This window comes from Megalobrama amblycephala, linkage group LG1 (genome assembly GCF_018812025.1).
Source record: "Megalobrama amblycephala isolate DHTTF-2021 linkage group LG1, ASM1881202v1, whole genome shotgun sequence".
NCBI classification, from domain to species: Eukaryota; Metazoa; Chordata; class Actinopteri; order Cypriniformes; family Xenocyprididae; genus Megalobrama; species Megalobrama amblycephala.
Window position 1 is genome coordinate 20,396,890 of NC_063044.1, and position 12,742 is coordinate 20,409,631.

At 35.2% G+C, this 12,742-nt stretch overlaps 2 protein-coding genes and 2 long non-coding RNA genes across 4 annotated transcripts in view; 1 reads left to right on the forward strand and 3 right to left on the reverse strand.

Annotated features, from left to right (window-relative positions):
• Nucleotides 1–1,474, reverse strand: part of LOC125244029 (NACHT, LRR and PYD domains-containing protein 12-like) — a 39,077-nt gene extending 37,603 nt beyond the window's left edge. Inside the window, exon 1 of the mRNA XM_048153949.1 lies at nt 1,310–1,474. The gene's annotated coding sequence lies outside the window, so the exon portion shown is untranslated. The remainder of the gene's footprint in view (nt 1–1,309) is intronic.
• LOC125243939 (gastrula zinc finger protein XlCGF57.1-like) overlaps nt 1–12,742 on the forward strand; it is an 848,513-nt gene that overhangs the window by 310,500 nt on the left and 525,271 nt on the right. The gene's annotated exons all lie outside the window — the stretch shown is intronic.
• Nucleotides 4,730–5,678, reverse strand: LOC125245425. The gene is made up of 2 exons (XR_007179528.1): nt 5,148–5,678; nt 4,730–5,032 (listed from the first exon to the last, which is right to left on the reverse strand). It is a non-coding gene; the product is annotated as an uncharacterized LOC125245425 (long non-coding RNA).
• On the reverse strand, nt 5,698–6,765 carry LOC125245354. Its single transcript, XR_007179499.1, has 2 exons — nt 5,996–6,765; nt 5,698–5,913 (listed from the first exon to the last, which is right to left on the reverse strand). It is a non-coding gene; the product is annotated as an uncharacterized LOC125245354 (long non-coding RNA).

Here is a 12,742-nt window from a genome sequence, read left to right on the forward strand (position 1 = left end):
AAATAACGTTGTGAATTATTTGGGCTTATTTGCTGTGTTTCAGAGTTTCAATGAGGTTACTTCAAGTTCATCTGTGCGTGATTTGTGCAAATACTAGTTGTAATATTATTTTTATTTTGTATTAATATCTGGATTATTTTATATAGGATGTGTTCCGTTGATTAATTAAAAAGTTGAAAGTTAATTAACTTTCAGTTTATGGGTTTTTTTATTCTCTTCAGCTTCAGCGTGCGCAGCTCAAACAGCAATGATTAAGTCATTAAAATGTTTAACGTTACTACACAGTATTATTAAAACTTTAATATTTCTTTTAGAAAACGAATGCATTATTTTCATCAACACATAGTTTGATTAATAATAAGGATCATGAACAATAACAGATTTTTTTTTTGTATACAATAACATCAATAACAGATTCATTTTGATAACAGTATTATTTGAGCTGCGCGGGCTGAATGAACACCCGTAAACTGAAGCGCTTTGCTAGAAGGTTAATTAACTCAACAGGACACATCCTATGGTAATTCATATATATTTATACAAGCTATACATAAAATTACAACTTATATTTGCACAAAATCATGCACGCATGTACTTGAACTAAGTAATGTAGTCAGCTGGTGTCGTGAATTTGTTCATCCTGTAACACGCCGAAACACAGCAACTAGAATTCATAATATTTTCAAATAAATCAAATAAATTTGAAGTTCTGACGACTGTTGAAACGGCTAACAGCACCACATATCCAAGATCTATTATAAACTTGTTGTGAACCTTCTGAGAGCGTTTTGTTGGCCTTCCTCTGGTAGTTGTAGCTGCTGTCACCATAGACTTAAACAGGGCGCGCAGCTGTGACCGGTCCCAAATATGGCGGCGGGCATAGCGGAAGTGACGTCTTTGAAACCCATGTATATGAGGATTTATCTCACACACACACACTCACAGGCCTTCCAGAAAGCAGGGTTGTATCTCAGAGAAGATGTTTCAGGGTTAGTTTACTACAGATGAACGTCTCAAAGCTTCAGATGTTTTCTATGGAGCCCCGCACATGATGAACGCTTCACATAGTTGTTCCCTCGGTTTATAAATCGTGCGCACGATTTAGCCTACTATTTTTTTCCTGCGTGTCATGTGCGGGGCTCTGTAGTTTTCAGCACAAATTATGTGTCAGTTAATTATAAATCATTATTATTCAGCCCTACTTTTCCCATCTCACAGATCTGCATTCAAAAGTGAAAATATTGTATGTATTTATGGACTCTGTTTTTGAAAACAGATGAAAACAACAAAAGAAAGATGAAACACTCACCTCAAACAATATTTGAAGACTTTTCTTTTCTCCTCTGAACTGTCGTGTTGAACAGCGGCTCTGAAATTTCTTTCACTTCCTTTCTCTGAAATACAGGAAGTGAAACTTCTTTTCAAGTGTCGGTGACAGTCAGACGTCAGCAAACACACCGGTGTTATGAAATATTCGGTGTCTGAGATTTTCGGTGACACTGGGCGGAGCTTACATGAATATTCAAGAGTTTCCTGTTTTGAGTTAAAGCGCCACTGAAAATGTTACTGCACGCTCTTCGGCTTACATTAAAGGTAATTAGCATATGTTTCAGCGTTAAACGAAGTCAAGCTTATATTCTAACTGTTATTGATGCACACGATTTTATATATAAGCTATATTGTGTTATATCGTGTCATGTGTTAGCTATGTTTGATACGACCACAGCCAAGGATTCGCCAGGGGTGTCGTTAGGATTCGCTAAACGAGCCAATAGCGTTTTAAGTAGCCTATTTCTGTATTAGCTTGAGTCTTTTAAGCATATAGTTTTTAAAGTTTGCCAAAATGTATGGTAGCATAATAATATTAATTGTAAACTCCTGTGGTGAAGGCAGCAGTACATTTTCCTAGTTTGCAGAAGCACTTCTAATCTGGGTAGACTTGAATTTCTATATGAAATATGTTTCAAAAATTGCACACATGCTAGAAAACATGTTAATGTACTTTATATATAGTTTTTTTTATTATCCAAATAGGCCACAGTGAATTACGCATGTGATAACTAATATAATATCTATAGCAAATATTCTTTCATTCCCAAATAGGACTTTTGCCAATAAATATCCCTGTACACCAGACAAAGCAGACACTTTTATTTTTCACTTTGTTTTGAACATGACAGTGTATTAAAAATTTTAATAATATATGTTTGTTGTAATGTCATTTTATTATATATTTCAGATTGAATGTGTCAGTAGCAAAGGCTGGTATCACAAGAGCAGACCAAACTTTTATTTGTCTGGGATCCCAAGACCCTTTGTAAAGTTTGTTTTTGCTAATTAAATATGTCATATGTCGTGACTTCTTCTCATTTGTGAATAAAATTCCAACACAGAATCAGTTGCTCTTTTTTTATTCAAAGTGAAACCACTCTCATTATTTACTTTCATCTTTGATATTACAGATATGCAAATTACTACATGGTCTATTATTTTAGCAGCTAATTTAACATAAATAAAATTTTAATTGTTATGGAAAGCTTGTAGAATAGAACTAATACATTTCATTGTGAATATACTGCAGGTTTGATCATTTAGTTCCATATAGTTTCATATCAACACTGTATTAAACTGAATCCTGATTCACAGTGCTTCATGTTTTTTCCACATTAAATTTTTTTTTTTTGTCAATGAAATGCATCATTTTGTGGGAAAAAAGATTGAGAATGTTTCCTAATAATATGAAAAAAATAACACTTAACTTTAGGATTTAATAAAGTCTCTTTAAAATATTTTCCAACTGAGCAAGCAATTAAGAAATGACAGAACAATCACAGTGGTATGTATATATGTCTGATTATCCACATAACAATAATATTCCTCATACTCCTCATACAATTGTCTTCTCCATATAGCCTAAATATTTTTAAATAAAACCTGCATTAGTAACTTTTAGTTTTGTAGCTGATCAATTTAACCACTTGTAATTCAATTTTAACATTTTAATTGTTGTGGAAAGCGCATTAAAATAAAACCTTGTGAAAGTGCTGCAGGGAAGCTAATATCACTGTCTCATCATGTTTCTGTTCATATAGAGAGCATTGTGTGTTTTGCAGAAAAGGATAAAGAAGGTTTACATTAATTCATACAAGTCAAAAACATAAAGGGAACATAAACCTTTTTACCCTCAATGTGTTTTAAAATAATAATGTCTGGTTAAAGTTATGCAGGCGATCTGAGAAAGCAATAGGGAATGACACAATAATCACAACTGAAACTTTTATTATGCAACCACAGATACATTTATACAAGTTATCTTCTCAAACGAACTAAAATCAAATCAAAACAGTTGTAGCCTACTAAAACAAACAAACTCGATGTTGGCTCATTCCCTAACGATAGACCACCAGTGGCTGTAATCACTACTAAAGTATATCTCACGACACAATGTGACCTACAAACTATTGAGCATACATAAACGTTATTAATAAAAGAAGAATCATAAATTCATTCGACGCGGAAACACAATCATGTTACAGAAAACAGTTCTGTGATCCAAGGACAGTCCACTAACATTTTCAGTGGCGCTTTAACTCAAAACAGGAAACTCGTAAATATTCATGTAAGCTCCGCCCAGTGTCACCGAAAATCTCAGACACCGAATATTTCATAACACCGGCTGTGTCCGAAACCGCCTACTCAATGAGTAGGTACTTAATTTCAATAAGTACTTACTTAACGAGCGCCAAAAGAGTAGGTACTTAACAGCCAAATCTCGTTGAGTATGCGAGATCCGAGAATAATCCGCCATGTTGACGTTATCATGTGACCTATGACGTTATCACAAGTGCAACAACTCAAAAGATATGAGTGACAGGTTTAATTCTTCTATCTGTTAATATCTTGATATTGATTAAACTGCTTATTTTGTGGTCTTGTTAAAGAAACAGCTGCCAGTAATTTTGTAATTGTAGTACAACTAATATAGTTTGAGTTAAAGTTCTTATATTTTTATGTGTTTATTTTTTGTTACAAAAACCCAAATTCGTGTGAATATGTTATTAATTTCTTAATTTTATATGCAAAATCAAATTTTGATTAAATCAAAATTGTTCCCCTTTTTCTTGTTGAATTAGCTCTAGTTTCATCCCTCGGGCTTACAAATAATAAATAAAATAAATACTTTTATGCATTATGATGTATTCAAAATATTTAACCTCGTCATCATGCTTTATGTGTGTATAATTTCAAACGATGATGTATACAAACACATTTTTATGTTTTTTTTCATTATTATTGTTCATTGTTAAAGATACAAGTGGTATTTTCCCTGATCTTGTATGTAATTATAGGTCCTGCAATAAAATAAAGATATGAGTGACAGGTGCACTAACACCTCACAGCACCAGTAACTCCACAACCCTACCTAGTGCGGTTTTCCTCAGTGTTAGCAATGTTACCATTAACATTAACCATAAACCAAAACTTAATTATATTACTTTTCATATTACTTCTTTAGTAAAACAAGCAAAATGTAATGTTTTGTCACATGACAGCTGTGCATGAACACACACTAGACAAATACAGCTGATGTGAATACATCTCCATTTACAGTCAATGAAAGCATGAAGTAATACAATATATACATTTACTGATAATAGCATAATTAATAAGTAAAGAATTAATAAAAGTAATAATGACAATAATGAAATAAATGCGTGTACAAGTCAACAACACACGAAACAAAGCTTTATTCAAATGTATTGATCTAACAATCACGTATTTACAGTCCTGCTGCGATCTCAACACAGCTGTGCCGATTCTGCAGCTTTATTCTGATGAAGCAGCTGATGAACACCTTCATCATCATGTCCCTCACTGCTGCTCTTCTCAATGGGGACATCGTTGATCCAGAGGATGAGGAAGACCATGATGATGGTCCTCTGAACCACACAACCTTGAAGCAAGAGTGGGAGAAGATGTGCGGGACAATCTGTGTCTGCTGCAAACATTCGTGTGCTCTCCATCAGCATGACTGAATAAACAGATTAAAACTTTTTACTCTTCATTCATGTCAGCATTCAGTTTCTTGCCATACTTCATTTCATATTTTTACAATTACATAATGATTTCTTTTGTAGCTTCTTTACTTTTGTGGTGTAGTGGTCTAAACCACTGAGCTGGTCAGCAGAAGGCTCTGCAGCGTCTCCACCAGTTTGTGCTTGATTAAGACACTTTACTCCAGGTTGCTTCAACGGGATCATCCCTGTAATAAGAGCACTGTTAGTTACTTTGGATGAAAGCATCAGCCAAATGTAAATTAGATTTTTTTTAAATCCTTTTTTGTTAGTGTTTCGAGCACAAACGCTAATTCAAGCTGTTTATTTCTTAAAGTTTACTTTTTCAAGGTACTACTATAATATAAATGCATACATACATTTCATACATATTTCTATTTGGGGGCATAAAGGGTTAGTTCACCCAAACAAATAAATTCAGTCATTATTCACTTGCCTTCACGCTGTTCAATCCCTGTGTTCATTTTTTTTTTTTTTTTTCTGAACACAAAAGTTGATTTTGATCAAGTTTGTCCAGCTAGTTTCTACAATATCAGTCAATGGAGCCTGACGTCCAGAAGCTTCATGACATTATTTGATGATGCTTTTGAAGCTGAACTGAAACCAGCAGAACAAACTTGACCAAAATCACATCCTCACTGTCCTTTGGTCTTTGTCTAGATGCTCTCGCTGGCTCTGGACTCACTGAGGATGAAGAAATCACATCAACATCAGGTCAGATGAGGCAGTAAGGGCAGGAGGAGTGATGGAGGATCTCATCCATGACACTGAACCATTCCCAGGATCTGCTGTGTCTCTCCATCCTCAGTGCTCACACCCGTCTGAGGACATTCACATCCTACAAACATAATACAAAAGCAGTCATTTTAGCAGCACAATGTCATCTGATTTCTGTATTAGAAGTAACAAAATGATCTTACTTTATATTTTTGTTTCAGGTTTTCCTTTTTTTTTTTCTTTTTTTCACAAATGCCACTGTCATCTTTCCTCACAGGTCCTGCTCCACCACAAAGCTCTGCAACAAATGCACAGATATCAAGAATCAGAAAAGTGCTGTAATAACTCTGTTTGAAATTACAATAATTAAAATAAACTACAACTTAAGATTTAAATAGACTTTGTATTAATTTCTGTCCCTGTAACATCAGACAAGATTCAAGTTTCCTCTGAGATTTATGTGCTCAAATCTACAAATCCTTAAATTTTGAGGTAGTTGAAGATTTGTTTTAACTCACTTTTTATCCAACACAAATGTTCCTTGTTTTATTAAACGTACTAACGGACAAATAAAATAGATAACTTATGTCTGTCTAGTTAAGTGTACATTTGTTTATTTACATTACTTGCATTCATGTAATGTAAACAGTGTTGACAACAGTGAATTCTACATAATAGCACACACACATCACTCATGGAACATAATCCATCATGCATAAGTCATAATACTTTATATATTCTTAATATTTTCCTGTCAGATGTTGAATAAACATTTAGTAAGCATCTTTAAGATGTATCCTCTTCGGAGAATTAAGTTATGTGTGTTTACTAGAGCTCCCTGTTATCTATACAAAATAAAACATGTTTTTACAGTAAAATCACAACTATAGTGTCTAGCATCTTTACACATTCAGCAGTTTACTCTACAGTAGTTCAACAAACGTGACTTTAACACAAGAACTGTGTTTTTGAGATTTGATAGATACAGATCAGACAGGATTTGTTAAAAATACAACAACGCATGACAACATACGAAGAGCGTTTAAAATCATAAATCACATGAAACCTACAGAATCTGTCGTACTTAGCCTTGATGCAGAAAAGGCATTTGATTCTGTGAGATGGGAGTTTCTTTATATGTCTCTAAAACGATTTGGATTTAATTGCCAGGTTATCAATTGTCTAAAATCCCTATACAAATCACCTACAGCAAGAATTAAAATTAATGGAGATTTATCAGATGGTGTTTCCCTAAAACGGGGCTGTAGACAAGGATGCGTGATGAGCGCAACGCTATTTGTATTGTTCATTGAACCATTGGCACAAGCCATTAGAGAATCAGAAAATATTATTGGAGTCACTGTATACAATACAGAATACAAAATTTGTTTGTATGCAGACGACATTCTGATGACTCTCATCAAACCTGATATTAGTTTGACAATATTAATATCCCTACTTAAAAAATATGGCTCTTATTCGGGATACAAATTAAACTTCCATAAAACCCAAATTTTAACATTTAACTATAAACCAAGTAAACAGATACAAAAACATTTAAAATGTAACTGGAATAATAGCATAATTAGATATTTAGGGGTCAATATTCCTAGAGAACTGACAGAAGTATATAAACACAATTATGTCCCCTTAACATGCAATATAAAACATGATATGGATCGGTGGCTAATACTCCCAGTGAACATGTACAACAGAATAGAACTGGTCAAAATGATTATACTACCAAAACTACTTTATCTTTTCTTAGCATTACCAAACGAGGTGACTTCTAAGCAATTTAATGAATGGAACAAAATAATTTCTAATTTTATTTGGTGTAAACATAGGCCTAGAATAAAATTTGAGACATTGCAACTAGCCAAAAAGGAAGGTGGTAGGGCTCTCCCATGTTTACAGAGTTATTATAAATCAGCACAACTTAAGATTTTGATAGTATGGTGTGACCCGTCATGTGATGCAAAGTGGAAAGAATTGGATCAGGCTGAGATCCGCACTCCTCTCCCCTCCATTTTAGGGGACAAACAACTATTACAATCACTTTTACCTAAAGTATCCCTCGGGATAAAAACACCATTAAGCATTTGGCTAATCGAATTAAGAGACAAGAGAGTTGAAAGAGTTGCAAAGATCTTACGCTGGCCAGCATATGACAGGGATTTTACACCTGCAAAAAATGATGCAAGATTCAAAAACTGGTGTAGTAAGGGTATTACGGCATATTGGAAAATAATTACAGATAAGGGCCTAGAAACTTTTCAACAATTATCGGAAAAATATTACTTGAGGAAAGATGATTTCTTCAGGTATCTTCAATTAAGACACCATTTTAATGCAGATATCAGGTCCAAAAACATGGAGAACAGCCCCTTAGTTATGCTTTTTATAAATATATGTAGGGGGAAGCTCACTAAAAAACATGTCTCCGCAGTATATTCTCTTCTACAATCTGGGAAAAGGTTTTCCACCATGTATATTAAACAAAGATGGGAAAATGAGATTGGAATGAACATAACTGAGGATGATTGGTTAAATATATGTGAAACCATTGCTACTACTTCCAGCTCTGACTTATGGAAAGAATTTACTTGGAAAAATACATTAAGGTACTTTATTACTCCAAAGATCAGAGAACAACAGACTAAAAATTCTCAACATGGCAATTGCTGGAGGAAATGTGGACAGAAATCAGCAGGACATTTTCACATCTTTTGGGGATGTTCTAAGATCACCCCTTACTGGACAGATATTATTAGATATATAAAAATGATATTGGGACTACAACTAGAAGAGACCTTTTCTGTGTTTTACCTTGGAAATATACCAAATGGGACAAGAAAGGAAGACAGTTATCTACTACAAATCTTACAAGCAGCAAGCAAGAAGGCCATTACACGTAAATGGCTGAACATAGACCCTCCTACCTCATCGCAGTGGATAGAAATTACAAACGAAATATACAACATGGAGAAACTGACCTTTTCATTAAGGCATGCTTCGGAAAAAGGGGAAAGTTACTGGAAGAAATGGAAAACTTTCTTTAATAAGTAGATGCCATTTATGTTATAAAATATTATAAAATAATTATAAAATATATATAAATATCTCATTCAACATGTTCTAGGGAACATGTTTCATTGTATTATGGCTTCACATTATAGTGTTTCATTGATTTGGTCGGACTATCTGTTTGTTACTGTTTGTTACTTTATGTTCATTTTGTTTTAAATGTAAAAAATGTAAACCCTTTAAAAATAAAGTTTAAAAAAAAGAAAAAAAAAAAGAACTGTGTTTTTGGTTTTCAATACTCACATTTGACAGCATCCGCGCCGCTCTTCTCCTCCGTGTTTGATATGACGTATCCTCTCCCGTGGCCTCCTGGGATAGAAAAGTATCCAGCGAGGAACACTTCAGAATCTGGGCGGAAGCAGTAGGCCATCCGGGAACTTCTCGACTACTTATTTATGATTACTTTGGTTTCTGGCATACTTATTCGCTCGCCTACTGCTTTTCCCCTATTATATATTAGGTAAGTAGGCGGTTTCGGACGCACTTTAAGCTGGGCATACGAGTCATTCTATAATTAGGGGTACATGTCACGTCCATGGACTCTATTACCAATTTTACTAATTTTCATTAACTTTTCATTTCAAGCAATGATCACTTTTATATCAGGGGACATTTCTAATTAATTTAATACAAAAATCCAAAAGATCCAATCTTTCATCTTGCAAAAATGGCATATTCTATACTGGAATTTGCTATTTTTGTGCTGTCCGATTTGTTAAATGTGAAGTTTTGGTCTTCAGATTAGCTCTAAAATACATGTTTATATATATTTTTCTTATAAATATTTGTCCAAAATAATTATTACATTATGAGAAAGGTGTTTTAGAAAATATTTTGCTCATGCATCTACATTAAATCATCCATTTTGTGTGTGTCCGAGAAATCAGTGTCAACTGTGTTACTCCCTATTAAACCCCCTATAAATCAGCAATGGTTTGTTCCAAAGTCACATGTCCAACATCACCTGATGTATTTTCCTCTTTTGGAGGGAAATTTGAAGACAGTGTGGTAAGTCATAACTTCTCCTCTTCAATATTTTATCTATATTATTGTCTGCACATAGAGTGGATTAATTGATGGTCAACTGTGTTATAAACATGTTCTGGGGAACTTGCATCACATGTTGTATTTATGAATATGTAGAGAAAGAATATGAAAACATAAGTTATTCAATGTGACGTACTAACTAGTCCAAGGTCAGCAATTTGCACAAGGCCCTAAAATGGCCTAAATGTCAACTGTGTTACCTGTCAACTGTGTTATCCATCAGCTGTAACACAGCTGACAAGGATTGACACAGTTCACAATTTTGGCAATTCAGTGTCAATTTATGCTCACACTGAGTGTTGTTAATAAAAATAAATATTCACAAACTATTATCATTACACAGAAATTCACATAGAAATTGTTTAAAACCATGATTTGGATTAAAATGGATAAACTTAACTAATCACGGCCACACTTTCTGTGAACTCAGTATCCATATATTATATACATTATATTCACATTTGCAAAAGATTATAAAGCGTTCAGAATTCCTTTAAGTGTCATGATGCATTATAAAACTGTTATTTTTAACTTTATAGTTAAATAATAGGAATAACTAATAGTCATTTAAAAAAAAAAACAATTCATATTACAATGATTTTCATTCATTAATTTGATACGACTCCATAATTTGAAATAAGCCTACCATAGTATTAAACAGAGTTATTTGTGTTTTAGGGAGATGGGTTTATCTGCTGCTGAGAAACAGCGCCGGTACAGGGCTCAGCGTGATTCTGATCCTGAGAGAAGGGCTGCATATTTAAAGAAACACAGAGAAAAGTGGCATGATGACAGGAAGCTAGGAAAGGTGAAGACAATGAAAGATTTAAGTGAGAGGGAGAAGAGAAGGAAAAGAGCATACTGGAGAAGAGCCCAGCGTCAGAGCAGAGAGAGAAAGAAGGTGACAGAGAACCAGGTTACTCCACCTCAGAGTCCTGAAGATGATCCTCAGCCTCAAATGTCGAGGTACAGGTTTATTGATCAGATAATAGGTTCAGCAACATGTTTTATTATGGAAGCATTCTTTGGTAGGCATAGAGCTAATTATCATGATGATCATGAATACACCACATGACCAATAAAAAGTTATTTGTGTATTTATTTCAGACAGGGAACAGCTGGAAGGAAAAAAATCAAGAGAAGGGAGTCTAAGTTGTACAGGGAGATTCAGGTTCTGAAGGAAGCACTAAAGCAACAGAAAAGAAAAACTGACAAATTCAGAAAAAGATGTGAGAGACAACAGCAAAATACAGAGTCACCCAGATCAAAAACTCAACACCTGTTAGGAAGCATACCTGTGTCTAGAGAAGTCCGCAAAACTTTAGTTTTCCATCATGCCCTAATACACAACATCAGCAAAACATATGCTTCTGCCAAACACAAAAATACTAGGAAGATCATTGCAGCTCTGGTGAAAGGAAAGATCTTGAGAAAATACAAGTTAACATACAAACTTCAGGAGTCCCTAGCAATTTCTAGGAAACAGCTGACCAACAGTGAGCAATCTAACCTCTCCAACAAGTTAAAGTATAGATCCTTGTGTCACAGACTACACAATAAAGTGCTATCTTTCATGACAAGGGATGAAAATAGTCGTCTCACAGCTGGAAAATCACAAACAATAACACGGGGGAAGATAAAGATGCAGAAAAGGTTCTTAAATGACACCATGAAAAACTTGCATAGGCGATTCCTCCTTGAGAATCCTGACTGCAAAATCTCATATTCATTGTTCTGCCGCATACGCCCATTCTGGGTAGTCCAGCCTATCCATTGCAGACAGGGAATCATGCCTTTGCAAGGTACATGAAAATCTTGGATTTCTTGTAGAGAAGCTGCATTCTCTTGGATTCATTGGTGGTACAGACTTGGAGGAAATGGCAGAGTCAGTATGCTGTGACTCAAACTCAAAGGATTGTATGTACAATGAATGCCCTGCCTGCAAAGATAAAGACTTCTCAGTAGCAACTGAGGGGGACATCCAAGCAAGTGTTTTCTTCACACAGTGGACAACTGAGACTGTTGTCAGAGAGAAGAGCAAGGAAGGTAAAAAAGAGAAAGTGCCTGTTAAGATCACAGTGAAAAAGAAGACAGAGACGACTTTGGAGAATCTTCTCAAGCTCTTCCAAAACCAGCTTACAAACTTCAAAAGACATCTCTTTAACATAAAACAACAATTCACGTACTTCCGGGAACTAAAGAAAAACATGACAGATCGTGAATGCTTAATTCATGTAGATTTTTCGGAAAACTATGCCTGCAAGTACTCCTCTGAAATCCAAGCTGTACATTTTGCATCCAACCAGCAGCAGGCAACACTCCACACTGGAGTTCTACATGTTGGTGGAGTGGATGAACCTATGTGCTTTAGCACAATCAGCCCATCAAAAGAGAAGGGCCCTGCTGCCATATGGACCCATCTATCCCCAGTACTTGAACGGGTTAAGTCCTCCTATCCAAATGTTACTATGGTGCATTTTTTCAGTGATGGGCCATGCACACAGTACAGGCAGAAAGGCAATTTCTATCTGTTCTGTACTAAGCTGCAGGAGTGTGGGTTTCAGTCAGGCACCTGGAACTTTCTGGAGGCTAGCCACGGCAAGGGTGCTCCAGATGGCATTGGAGGCTTTTTAAAAAGGACCGCAGACAGGCTGGTCAGCCACGGAAAAGACATCCCTAATGCTGAGCTCTTATTCAGTGCACTGCTGGATATTCAGATGTCAGTAAAGTTGTTCTACATCAGTGAAGAGAACATAGATGAGGCCATTAAGAGCATGCCCAATAACCTCCCAGTGGTGCCATCAACCATGCGCATT